Genomic DNA, 14,672 nt, shown 5'->3' with positions numbered 1-14,672 from the left:
TTATTACGTCAGGTTGCTTTGGCAACTGGGAGGAAAAAGTCGCCAGGGTCGCCCTCATTCAGTCAGCTTTCTATGGCAAGTGCTACAAAAACGTCAGCGTGGTCGCCCTTCTTATGTCAGGTTTCTATGGCACCTGCCAGGAAAATGTCGCCACGGTCGCCCTTATAACCTCATGTTTCTATGGCAATTAGACAAAAAGTCGCCGTGCTCGCCCTTAATACATCAGTTTCTATGGCAAGTGCTATGAAAAAGTGGCCGCAGGAGCCCTTATTACGTCAGGTTTCTATCTCACTTGCCAGGAATAAGTCACCGGGGTAGCCCTTATAACGTCAGGTTGCTATGGCAACTGCCACAAAAAGTTGCTGCAGTCCCCTTTATTACATCAGATTGCTGTCTATGGTACCTGCCAGGAAAAATTCGCACTGGTCACCCTTTTATGTCAGGTTTCTATGGCAACTGCCACCAAAATGTTGCCTTGGTCATCCTTTTTATGTCCGGTTGCTATGCAAGTGCCAGGAAAAGTCGCCACCGTCGCCCTTATTACATCAGGTTGCTATGGCAACTGGGAGGAAAAAGTCATCCAGTCACCCTTATTATGTCAGGTTCTATGGCAACTGCCAGAAAAAAGTCGCCAAGAGCGCCCTCATTACCTCAGATTTCTATGGCCACTGCCACGAAAAGTTGCCGCAGTCGCCCATATAAGTCAGGTTTCTATGGCACCTGCCAGGAAAATGTCACCTTGGTCACCCTTATTAGTCAGGTTTCTATGACATGCCAGGAAAATGTCAGCAGGGTCGCCCTTATTACATCAGGTTTCTATGGCACTTATCAGGAAAAAGTCGCCGCAGTCGTCCTTATTACGTCAGGTTGCTATGGCAACTGTGACGGGCAGGCTCATTCTCAACACCTAAAATCTGGCATCCGTTTTTTTTTGATTAGTGAGTTTGGAAGGAAAAACAGGGGTTACACATCCTGAGCCATCTCTCTTCAGAACTCTTGGTAGTAAATTGCTTTTTAGGGGCACTTGTTATGCTCTGCCCTTGGGCAGGCTCTTAAGGTAAGCTCACAGGTCAACTCTCCTTTCTATGTCTCACCAGCTCCCCAAGCATTCTTATGGTCTCGCTCCTCAACGCTTGGATCTTTAAAGGGCCCCCACAATGCCTTCCTGCTCCTAGTCTTAGTTGTACACCAACTGAAAAATATTACAAACAAATAAGAACATTATGTAGACTTTATTCCTACAGTATAAAGGTGATACTGGAGAATGTGACTTAGATTTTCTGGCACATGGGCTTCCTATGAATGAGTACCAGAATTGCAGAGACTTCTCCACACAGCAGTGCCACACCGGAACAGTCACAAATGCCAAGGATTTCAGTGCATATCCATCTGCTCTCTGCTGAAGGAGTCTTGTCTATGTGTGTCCAAAGAAAGTGGCTTCCTTGCCAAGGGCTATCCCCATAGCAGGAGAAAGTCTTTCAGTACATCTTCTGTGAGAAACACTTCCCAATGTAAATAAATACCCCTTTTCCTCATTGTATACTCATCAAGCAACCTACTGAAGGTATGGCTTTCCATACAGCTCACAGAGCTGTGTGTAATAAGTGCCTTTTAGTTCCTTAACTGGAGTGATTGCAATGGAGGCTCATTTTATGGAAAGGTTTTTAAATTAGGTTCCATATTTTAAGAGTCTGTTCAAAATTATATATCACGAAAAATTCCCTTGGAAATCCTTTCAGAAAGGAATTGAGGAAATGTTCAGAAATCGATACCCACACATAATCTCATACTTAGAATATACGCCAAATTATAACACAATTCTACTAAGGCTTTGATGGGTTTCATGCTACCATAAAATATGGGACCTTGTAATTGAGAAAGGAGGAGAAGCAGGAAGGTCACTCTTACCTTCCCCGTCCCACCTCACTGGACGACTCTACAAACACAGAAGCAGCACCAACTTTTATATACGATGTGGGTCTATGTGAGTATATTTTCCTTCCTGTTATATTTCCAGAAGCTTTCTAGGACACAGTTATGCTTTTATAGTTATGTAGTTTAAGTTAAAGTTTTTTGGGGGAGCAGAAGCTAGGAAATGAGTTGGGAAGGAATCTGATATTTCAAGGGGCTGCTACTGGCGGGACACTGTGGTAGGCACCTTACATACTGTTTCTCTAACTCCTTATGACAGTTCTCTAAGTAAGTACAGACTCAGCATCCCCAGTCTGAAACTGAGGTCTGAAATGCTCCATAATCAAAAACTTTTTGAGCACCGACATGATTCCACAAGTGGAAAATTCCATACCTGACCTTATGTGATCAGTCACAGTCAAAATACAGGCACACAACAACAGTTTGTTCAGCATCCCGGAGGGAAAAAGGACTCTGCCACCTCCTTAAGTGCAATATAACTTTTCTGCTTATGGCCAGATTCCTCAAGTAAGCACACCCCCAAAGGGTAATAACATGGCACGCGTGCAAGCCAGAGAAACCAACAATAGGTTCCCCATGGTGACCACATGGGGCTAAGACATATGTGTATAACTCATTGTGGTTTTTTCTTATTTTCTGTTCTGTGGTATAAAAATATTGTTGAAAATGTCAAAAAGTCTTATAGATACCTCTATGAATAACAGTGCTAAGATGAAGATAAAGCATTTATATTTATCCATAGCAAAGATAGTCAAGCTATTAGAGAAACTGGACAGTGGTATGTGAAATGTCTTAAAGAGTATGGTGTTGGAATGATCACCATATATGACCTCGAGAAACAGAAGGATAAACTGTTGAAATTTTATGCTGAACGTGATGAATAGAAGTTAATGAAAAATAGAAAAGCACTGCATAAATCCAAAAATGATCTCAATCATGTATTGAAAGAGTGACTCCATCAGCATTGCAGGGAACACTTGGCACTTAATGATACACTGATCATGAAACAAGCAAAGATCTATGACAATGAAATAAAAATTGAATGGAACTATGAATATTCAATAGGATGGTTGTGGAAATTTAAGAAAAAAACTGCTTTAAACTTTTAAAGGTTTGTAGTGATAATCTATTGATCACAAAGCAGCAGAGAAATTCATTGAGAACTGTGTTGCTTCGTTACCCTAAACACATTATTTTTCACTGTATTAATGGTATAATTTTTACTGGTTAGTAGTTATGTGTGAATAAGTATGAGAAAATGATTGCTTATTGTTAGCATATAAAATCAGAGTTAAGAATGATGGTGTTGCCAAACAATCACAGATTTTCCACATGGGTGGCTGAAATAGTGACACCTTTGCTTTCTGGCGGTCCAATGTATACAAACTTTGGTTCATACACAAAATTATTAAAAATATGTTGTATAAAATTACCTTCAGCCTATGTGTATGTGGTATATATGAAACATAAAGGAATTTTGTGTTTAGACTTGTGTCTTATCCTCAAGGTATTTCATTATATATATGCAAATATTTCAAAGTCTGAAAAAATCTGAAATGTGAAATTCTTCTGGTACCAAGCAATTCTGATAAGAAATACTCAACATGTATCAATATTCCTGGCAATAACTCATTCCTCCTGTGAGGCATGCTCTACTAAGGTTCAGAGAAGTTAAATACAATTTCTCAGGACACATGCCTTGTAAGAGGCAACATGGCTATTCTAAATCCAGGATGGTCAGACTCCAAATTTGAGTTTCACCCTGAACCTACACACCTAGGTGTGGGTAAGTAACATTTATACTCTCTAAAGAAGGTTTTCTCAATCTCAGAACTATTGATATTTTGTGCAGGAGAGCTCTTTGTTTTAGGGACTGTGCTAGGCATTGTGGAATGTTTTACAGTATGCCTGACTGCTCTTCACAAGATTCAAGTAGCACCCACAGTTATGACTAGCAAAAATGTCTCCAGACATTTCCACGTGTCCCTGCAGGAGGGAAAGAACAATTGCTCCCATTTGGAAACCACTGCTCTAGATATACAAAACATAGTGAAGGATGTTGACTAGTATCTGATTATAAGGACTGCCATGCTGATATTTCCCTTCCTTCACTTCTGGGCATGAATTTAGGAAGGGAGACCAACTGGGATGTGAAGACATGAAGGGGCAGAAGGAAGCAGAGGGAAATGTGGTTGTCAGCAAACACACACACTGACATCCACTCATTCATACACCAACCTGGTCTGTCATCACAGTACTGTAATTCTCACAAAACAGTTGCCTGACTCAAGGGGACACATTCTGCTCACTGATACAAACAGCCACATGAGCTATGCCATCCATGAACTGTGCCTTTTAGTAGTGTGCACACGGTAAAAAGAATCTGTACACACAGTGTAGTTAGTTAGTAATATCAGAAAATTCTAAATAAAATGAGTATGAAAACTGATTGTCACTTCCATAGGACAGAAATTTAGAAAGTAGCAAAAAAGAAAAAAAAGTAACAATGAAGACAGTGATGGGAAATGGTTTGTTGCCTACCAGATTAGCAATGATTTACATTTCTTGCATGTGCTAAACAGACATTTTCACACCATATTGTTGGGAATATTTATTAGTAATAGCATTCTGAATATGTTGTTTTAATATAAAATTTTATAGATTGCATGCTTTTTAAATAATACTTTCAGAAATTTATTATAAAGAAATTCTTAGAAAGTTATTCATATATATGAACAAGGGTTTTAAGTATATGTGTAATATATAAATAAGGAAATAGATAAGAAAATATAGATAATATATTTATAAAAAAAGATAAAGGAGTAATTTTTCATATCTAGGATACTGGTGAAATATATTTCAAAGCATTCATAAGATGGAATGTCCCAGTTGATGAAAAACCAACCAAGCAAACAAAAATCAAAAATTTTTGCTGTAAAACAATTTTAAATGTTATTATAGAAAAGTATATACATGGAAAGATGGTAATAATGAGAGCAAAGACAGGTTATCATAAGTAGCCTGGATTCATTTTTGCTTATATAGATATCTAGCTATTTATTATAGGTCTCAAAGGATAAAAATAAAAATGATCTTTTAATTCCTCTCACATATAGCTTTCTCTTCAGTATAGGAAGAGGCTGGACCTTCTGTCTGGAGACTGTCAGCATCCCTGTACAGGAGGAATAGCCACTTTTCCACCCAGACTTCCAGAAAGATCCATAGAGTTTGCTTGGGCTATAGCGCCTTCCTCCCACCTTCCTGCTCAGTGATGTTCAAACTGCAGTTCAGGCCTCTGTCACAAGGTAGAACCAATGCATGACCATTATCAAAGCTGTCTACAAATAAGTATAAACAAGAAGTAAAATATACAATACCTCTCTTAAATCCCAGTCTGAAAAATCTAATAGGTGTAAGATAAGATTTGAGAAAAATATTCTCTGGAGCATCCATAGGATGAAACACCAGGTAGCTCTAGGGCACCTTGTCATTTACCAGCAGACATAGATCAGTGCAGAACAGGCAGAAGGTGACTGAGAGAGGATGGGGGCACCAGATCTGGGTCTAGGCAGCTGTGTCCATAGTATACTGGAGAGGGGATGACTTAGAGGGGTTGGGAGAAGGTGTGGCAATCCTGTACAGGAGTGGGGTTATTGAGGGAAGGATACCTCTTCAGTGTGGAAACCTCTACCCACACTAAGGAAGGAAGAGTTACATTAGTGAATGTGATATACATTTGGGGTCAACAACAGATGGAATTGCTTTAATATACATATAAATTTTCCAAACAGAATTGTCATCATAGTAAACAAACCATCTGAGATGTTTGTTACTCTGCAAAACATATTCCTTTGTCATTAGAAAAGAAAAAGTACAATAGAGTTGGATGTCACCTGGTGGCCAGAGATAGGATTACAACTCTGAGAGTCCCAGAAGAAGGGTCTGGGAAAGAGGGAGGGAGGATTAAGTTTGGGAGCATAGGCCCAAGATACCAGGTAGATTTTTCTGAATTTATTCACCTAATTGTAGCAATCTCTGTATCCATCATTTTTCAAGACATCTACAACTGATATTGGAATCCAGCCACCCCTCTGAATTGAAGGTAAAGCTGTACCAGTGAGTATGTATTTAGAGTGATAGAGCTAGGAGACACACACACACACACACACACACACACACACACACAGAGTCAATCCTATTTTTTATCAACATTATTTCAGCATAAAATTGAACACCATGGATGCTTTATCAAATTAATGAATATATATGTACATTACTTTTATCAATATGTCCAGAAATATTTTCTTTGTCCAAATTTTTATAAACATTTTCTGGAAGACAATTACAAACAATATATAAAAATATATTCATAAATTGAAATTAATCTGCATCTTTCTCTTGCCCTTCTTTTAGCCCCTGACCCAAAGAGGTCTGCTGTCAATACATTGGGGCTTACTTTCCAGAGGCATTTCACGTCATGCCTCTGAGCAGACCAAAATTCAGTTCCTCAAGCTAGGAAGAGAGACATGTCTTTTAATTCACCTAGTAAACTCAGTGATAGATCACACCAGAAGCAAGGAGTGGTGTTTGCCTAATGGCAGATCCTAACTGCTCAGTGTGTTAATATATGTATAGGAAAATTCTGAACCCATCTTGCAGTCACTAGTGTAGGGCTCCTCACATCATACATAATCTAACCACATCACACCAGGATTTCAGCCATCTGCTGCCTCCCAGAGAGGCAAAAATCCAATATCTATTTGCATTTCTTTGACACATAATTGTCCATTCTTTCATTATCTAATAACTAAATATTAATATGTATTGAGCTCTAAACCCATATTATTCTACTGGAGGTGTCTTATCTTCTCCAAAGTGGAAATAAGAGAGTAAGATGGGAAATAACATATGGCCAACTTCAAGGGTTAAATCCAAGATGAGATGGCTTCTTCACATCAACTTTTAAATTTGCTCAAGTCAAGAAACAAAGATTTTCAAAAATCCCCCCTGGGATACCTCATCATCCATTCAGCCACAAGATTAGATACCTCTCCTCCCTTCCCTTTCCTTCTTTTCCCTCCATCTCTCTCTCTTTCTCTCTCTTTCCCACCCTTCAATTCAAAGTACCCAAAAGAGTTTTCTACATTCCCTCTTAACATTGCTCACCTCTCACTGACTCCTTATCCCTCTGTACTATGGCTTCTGTTCTCAGGATTACAATGAATGTGCTCTCCTGGTCACAATTTACCTTTTTGTCACTAGGTACAGTTTGTTTGTATAAATATATTAACATAATCTATATTACTTATAATGGTGTTCTAAAATATGTATGCTGTTACGGACTGCTTCTTTTATTTAACAACATATGACTGGGAAACATAAGCATTCTCTGCCGCAACCACAGGAAAGCCATTCACTTCAATCCCTGAGGCACAGGCAGCAAGGCAAGATGTTGGGGTAAAAACTTTCCACAGTATTACTGGACAATTTCCTCCAAATTCAAAACGACACAGATTACTATCAATATTTTAAAGTTCTTCTGCCTAGTTAACTGAGAAAAAAACATGGAACCTTAATTTGTTTTATTGTGCTGTGTCCACCCACATTAAGGTGGGTCTTATCATATGAGAGGCAGGAGCACATTAGATGAATTTACTCTGGGACTACACAGCCTGTGTTCAAATCTAAGCCTCACAACTTGCTGGCCCTGTCCTCCCTGTGCCTCAGTTCCCTTATGCTTAAAGTCAGGCAGCAATAGCTCCTCCTCATGGGTTACAGTTAGGATTAAATGAAGTATAGGATTAGCACTAACAATAGTACTGGGAATTAAGGAAGTCAGCAATAAATATTAACATTTTTATCATTATTATCATACTTAAATTTACCATTAGTATTTCCCAGCTATTTTTAATAGTATGTGGACTTATATGGATGGCATGGATTGACCTGCATATTATATGTGTACAAAAAAAAGAAGTTTGCAAAGCCATAAGTACAATATCATCTCACTTCTATTCTTGTATATGCATGGTTATATTTGCCTAGTATAATTTCTAAAAGAAATGTTAATATATGTACAGTCCCGTGTCACTTAATGACAGGGATATGTTCTGAAAAATGCACTGTTAGGCAATGTCATTGTTGTATAAACATCATAGAATGTACTTACAAAGACCTAGATGATATAGACTACTACACACCTTGGCTATATGGTATAGCCTATTGCTCCTAGGCTACAAACATGTACTGCATGTTACCACACTGAATACCGTAGACAACTGTAACACAATGGTAAACATTTATGTATCTAAACATAATTCACTAGTTGATAGGAATTTTTCAGCTCCATTATAATGGGACCACCTTCACATATGGGGACCTTCACTGACAGAAACATCATGACATAGAGCATGACTGTATTCAGTAGTTAACAGTGTTTATCTGTGAGAAGTAGGCTTGTAATGGTTTCTAAAGAGTTTTGTTTGATTTCCTGACTTTTAAATTTTAATCTATAATGAAAGTGTTTTGTTTTGGGAGGTAAAAATAACAAAAACATATAGCCAGCCCATCCCATAACAAAATGTCTCAGTGTTGGAATGGGGAACATCCCTAAGCCAAAGGAATTTGATACTAGAGTGGTCCCAGAAGTAATGTATAAATCTATCCACATGAAAGTCACAATTGGGCAGCTTTAGGGAAATTATAGATGCCCAGGGGAAGGGGCAAGTGTGTCCTTCAAATGAAACTTAACATTTAGCAGTCAGATGTCTACACATTCCAGGATTTCAGTGAAGGGCAGGAGATGAAAGTAATTTCACAACATGCTTCTCTGTGCACTGTCCCACATGAAGCCCCTTAAATTGACAGCAGGCTTCTCTGTTTACCCACTTGCTTAGCCAAGCAATGACTGCCACAGGGGAGGGAAAGGAGTAGGGGCTGCATGCAATCGCCCAGGGCTCAGCATCACAGCTGCCAGAGGGGGAGAATCCTGACACAGTGGGGTGCAGGGGAAAAGCAGAGTCACAGTCTCATATCAAATTCTAAATGGGATACATCCTCATGTCAATAAGGAATTTGGGTAGTAGACTGGACATAAGAAAACTAAGTCCCCCAAAAAATCACTGTTTTCTTTTACCAACATGGCCCAGATAAGGCTCCAGGTATATGGGAAGGACCTAGATGAGTAACAGTTTGAATGAAAGACAGAAGACTAGGCCCAGACAAATGGGATGATGTTCCATGTTCCATGTCAGGTTACACTGAGACATTGTTTTAGGTTAGTTGGTTTCAGGGACGTATAAGACTTTGAAAACATAAGGGGAAAAAAAGAGTTTGAGAATATAATCTGCAGATTTTCTTAGTGTTCCCTACAGCATATAAACTAACGAAATGAGTGTGTTGTTTCAGTAAGTCTGCAAGAGAGTACACAGGACAAGGAGACATATATAGCAGGTTCCACTGTTGAGATGTGAGAATATGTTTGTTCGCCTCATGTTTCTTTCATCTTCTTTTTCTATGAGGTAGTCACGCGTGTATAGATAACACCATGCCACAAGACAGTACCATTTCTCACTTACAGATACATACATATGTGACAAAACCATAAAATGTCTTAAATATGAAAAACTCAAATTCTGCATAATGGTTACCTCTGGGGAAGAAGGAGGCTAATGTAATCAGAGAAGACATCAAAGTGAGATTCAATTGCATATGTAATATTTTCTATGTTAACCATGAGTACATAGAAGTCTCTTAATGCTATAATTTTTTTAATGTTTGAAATATCTCAGAACAACCACTGTTTCTATGAGCTTTAATTCTGACTTTAAAAATAGCAATTTAGAAATTGTAGAAAAAAGTCAAATCCAAAGGTAGAGGAATATTTAATCAATGACCCACCTTTCATTAATCCCATAATATATATCATTTCTTAAACTTCCTCCCACTTTATTCTCTATGCAGGCATATTTAATGTTTATGCATTAGTTATGAGTTTCATTTATTTGGAGACTCAACATTTCCTAAAGATCATGAAGCTACTTATTAAATGCACACAGATTTTCTCTCCACTCTGACTCCAAAATCTAAGTCCTTAACTATTGGGATATATAATCTTTTCCTGTGTAAGGGCTGAGGCCAGCACAGGGGAAATGACTCCCCATAGTCCTGTACACAGGAGTGAGGACCAGCTCTCATGATTTCAGTGTGTTATACAGCAGACCCACCTTTGTGCTCTGTCATCTGTACTGTCTCCTCTCTGGGGCTCAATGGGAGGCTGTTATTCCAATGTCCAAATAGTAGATAAAAGAAGATGGTAAGAAAGGACATCAAATAAAAAGTAATGAGGAGATGTATGCTTTCTTCTCCACTCCACTCCATCAGGCAATTTGTCCTACAAAGAAAACACAGGAAAATTTTTTTTGTCATATAAATATGTAAATATTCAATTTTGTGTTGTTTCAAATTTAACTGATTTCTAGGAAATTTTCACATTAAATTCAAGCTATTTGTAGAAGGGAGAACACAGGGGAGGCTAACACATGTATTTGTTGCAATGCTAAGCATTAGACACTTTCCATAGATTTGCTCATTGTTCATTTTCTCCTCATAATAGCTCAGTGAGGTAAGTATCAATATGTCCATTTGACAGATGCCCCAGGTAAGGCTCACAAGCAATAACTCACTATTACAGAGTCACACACTTCTAAGAAGAAGGAGGATCTACCAATCTACGTTTGTGTGTGTGTGTGTGTGTGTGTGTGTGTGTGTGTATGCAAAGGCATTCAGTTATCTTGAAAATGTAAAAATAAGCAAAGATATACCAGTCTATTGTAAATAAAAAGAAATCAGGGATTACAATCTCGACATTTAAGAGAGCAGAACTAAGAATAAAATGGATTTTAAAAGACACAAAGCACACCTGATAATACTAAAGCCTAAAAGTCACTAGGAGGATTTTAGTTATTAATGTTTATGTAACCAGTCACACAACAAAAATATTCATTGTGTAAAAACTACAGGAAAAGGAAAAATGCCAAAAATCATACTAATATGTGAGGTTGTTATACCTTGGGTCCAAATACAAATAATTAAAATTGTGGAATTTAATGAAAATAATGATAATAGAAACAGACTATATCAGAATCTACAGCTAGAACAGTGGTCAGAGAATATTTTCATACATTAAATATCTATATCAATGAAAATGAAAATAAATAAAATTAACATTCCATTCCAAAAGCCAGCTAAAGAACCTCAATGTAAGCTACAGGAATTCAGAAGAAATAATAGTTAAAAGGTTAAAGTAGAAATGAATAGGCTAGAAAACAAAACTAAAGTAGAATTTATACATAAAGCCAGATTCCTTTGGGGGGATATCAAAAACATGAAAAGTCACTGGGCAAAATAATGAAGGAAAAGGTGAGAAAGAAAAATGCTGAAAATTTAAAATGGTAAGCATAACAGTCTTTAAAACAAAGGAAATTTCAAGTCTCTTAAGTGAAAAATTTGCAGAACTCTATTCAAATACATTTGAAGACAGATGAAATAGATAAATTTCTAGACATACACACTTACCCACATTAACTCCAGTAGAGACAAAAATTATGAATAGACCAATTACATAGAAGAAATAGCGTATTTGGTTAAATAATCCTCCGGTAAAAAAGCACCAGTCCTAGATATTTTTTAGAAGAGATTCTAGCAAATCTTTGAAGGAAAGATAATCCCAATGATAGTTAAACTACTCCAAGGCCAGTTAAACTACTCCAAGGGTAAAACAATGAAGCAAGTATACAAATGATTCCAAAACAGAAAAATTACACCAAAAAGGAAATAACAGAACCATATCATAAAAGAAAAAGAAGGAATGCACTTAAATAAAACATCAGCAAACACAAAGAGCACATAAAAAATAGATCATGGCCTTGTAAAGCTTATTACATATATGCAAAGCTATTTTAATACGAGGAAAACCATTAATATAATCTAGAGAATCAATACAGCCAAGGAAATAATTATATGCAGAAACGTATTTAACAATATCAACATTTCACAAGACAAAAGATCCAGTTTCTTAAGCAAATAAATTGGAAGGTTAAAAAAAAAATTGGTCAGACTTTTTTTAGATTAAAAGAGACAAAACTTTGGAGAAAAATAAAAATAAAATCATAGATTATAGCTAAACCACAATGAGAATACAACTACCAGAACAACAAAAATAGAAAAAATGCAAAATTCCAAGTGTCAATGAGGATGTAGAGTAGTGGAACTCTCAACACTGCTGGTGGGAATACAGACTGGAACAACATTTTGAAAAACTGTTTATCAGTATCTACTAAGATGAACATTCATACTCCCTATGAATCAGAAATGGCACTGGTCGGTCCATGGCCAAGAGAAATGAAAATAAACATCCACCCAAAAATATGTACAAGTATGTTCAAAGCGCCATTATTCATAATAAGTCAAAAACTGAAAAATGCATAAATCCCAAAAGGGATACATACAATGTGAAATAGTCACACAATGCTATACTATATACCAATGGGAATAAACAATATAAAACTATAAACAATAATGTAAGGCACGCACACATTATATTGATTGAAAAGAACCAGACATAAAATGGCATGTGCTGTATGACTCCAGGATTTTTTCTTCTAACCTCTCAATAGAGTTTAAGGAAGGAGAGGAAAATCAATGCCCTATTTCCTTTTATTGGAAGGTACTTAGTGTCTTCTTATATTACCTGCAGGTTACCCTCAGAGAGGCCTGTATCCTCTGAACCCTTGAAAAGTGATTTACTACACATAGGACCAATGCTAATGCTACAGGAGGACAGACCACTGCATGCAGACAGGAGACATATCCGGGCCACAGTGTCAGCCCTAACTTACTAACTCTAAGTGACCTTGGGTAATCACTACACCTCATCTGTCTCGCCTATCAATATGGGTCAGACCAGCCCTGACTCCAATCAACAAAGCCTAGAGCACAGGACCATGTGATTTCTACCTGGAAGAGCACTCCAGGATCCTGAAAGAAAAATCCTAGAAGTCCAAGGAATTATTTTAACAGCTAAGATGTCTAATGAGTAATAATTGTGATGATTATTACCTTTTCAAAATTATTACCATTTTGTTTTTACAATTATTACATTTATTTTAATAAATGCCATCTGGTATATGGCAAAAAAACTACTGAAGGATAGTTTCCACCCAAAGACAAATGGCCCTGCTTATCAACAACCATGGGCTGGCATTGTTTAACATGTCTTTTTCATTTTCCTAAGTGTACTTGTTAGGAATGTGGGATCTGGAGATAGACTAGGGAAAGCTCTAGTTCTTACAAACTATGTGACTGAATATTTTTACCTTTGTAGTCACTCAAAAGTCTCATCTGTAAAACTGTGATTGTATAGTATTTACCATAGAAAACAAAACACTTTCAAACAAACATTAGTTTGTGTTTTGTTTTACAAGTAAAATGGTCAGAAATTCCATTATTTTAAAAATTCTACTGTAGGAACTGGTTCGCTGTGATCTTGAGAGAGTAAAAGAACTTCTCTGTGGCCGGGCGCTGTGGCTCACGCCTGTAATCCTAGCTCTTGGGAGGCCGAGGCGGGCGGATTGCTCAAGGTCAGGAGTTCAAAACCAGCCTGAGCAAGAGCGAGACCCCGTCTCTACTATAAATAGAAAGAAATTAATTGGCCAACTGATATATATATAAAAAAATTAGCCGGGCATGGTGGCGCATGCCTGTAGTCCCAGCTACTCGGGAGGCTGAGGCAGAAGGATCACTCAAGCCCAGGAGTTTGAGGTTGCTGTGAGCTAGGCTGACGCCACGGCACTCACTCTAGCCTGGACAACAAAGTGAGACTCTGTCTCAAAAAAAAAAAAAAAAAGAACTTCTCTGTGTCTCAATTTCCTCTAACATAGAATGGGGAAAACAATCGTCCATACTTCATGGGTTGTTGCTTTGAGAATACTTGAGTTAATACATGAAAACTCTTAGAACAGTGGTGGGCACACAGTACAAGATCAACAGCTGATAGTTGTTTTGTAAATTTTGCAAGTTGAAATTTTTATAGTTTTGATAGTTTGATCGTTTGCATTTGTTGTAATGAAGCTTAATAGTCAACAACTCAATATTATTCATCAACCAATTCTGAGTAGCATGAGCAAATAACAACGACATCAGACATGAAAGGATTCAGAATTTTAATAGATCTCATTGCAAATTAACAGAGTGTTTTTAAAACCTGGAACCAAGTAGGACAATTACTCAAAATGTAGATACCGGTACCTCCCTGAGTTACGGTGGACCCAAATATCTGCTATTTTAACAAGTAATGCCTGATGATTTTGATGAAGTAGTCTATGTACCTCACCTGGAAAAATCCTGAAATCAACAGCTGACATCTATTATTAATTTAATGCCCACTACAAAGAGTTCTGGGACATCTGGAATGTCTTTGTTTATGTAATTACTCTAAAGTCCACTGGTCCTTCCCTCCTACCTAAGACCATACATTGCTTTTTCACATGGGATCACACTTAAAATCTAGAGTATTCCTGGTAGTCAAGAGGACTAGGTATTGTTATTCTGTTGTATAGATGAAGCAGTGGTAGGATGGTGACTTACCTAAGTGTCCCCATGATTGTACCCTGCTCTCTTCACTCTTGCTCTAGTAATCTGTCTAGCAGACTCCACATCATGTTTGGTTCTTCTCTATCAGT

At 37.5% G+C, this 14,672-nt stretch overlaps 1 long non-coding RNA gene across 1 annotated transcript in view; it reads right to left on the bottom strand.

The window, feature by feature from the left end:
* The window catches only part of LOC105884214 (uncharacterized), a 129,636-nt gene that overhangs the window by 73,960 nt on the left and 41,004 nt on the right, over nt 1–14,672 (bottom strand). The window contains exon 4 of the long non-coding RNA XR_012915916.1: nt 10,158–10,324. This is a non-coding gene — a long non-coding RNA (uncharacterized LOC105884214). The remainder of the gene's footprint in view (nt 1–10,157; nt 10,325–14,672) is intronic.

The sequence above is a fragment of the Microcebus murinus genome, chromosome X (assembly GCF_040939455.1).
Source record: "Microcebus murinus isolate Inina chromosome X, M.murinus_Inina_mat1.0, whole genome shotgun sequence".
Taxonomy (NCBI): Eukaryota; Metazoa; Chordata; class Mammalia; order Primates; family Cheirogaleidae; genus Microcebus; species Microcebus murinus.
This window is presented reverse-complemented; position numbering and strand designations above follow the sequence as displayed.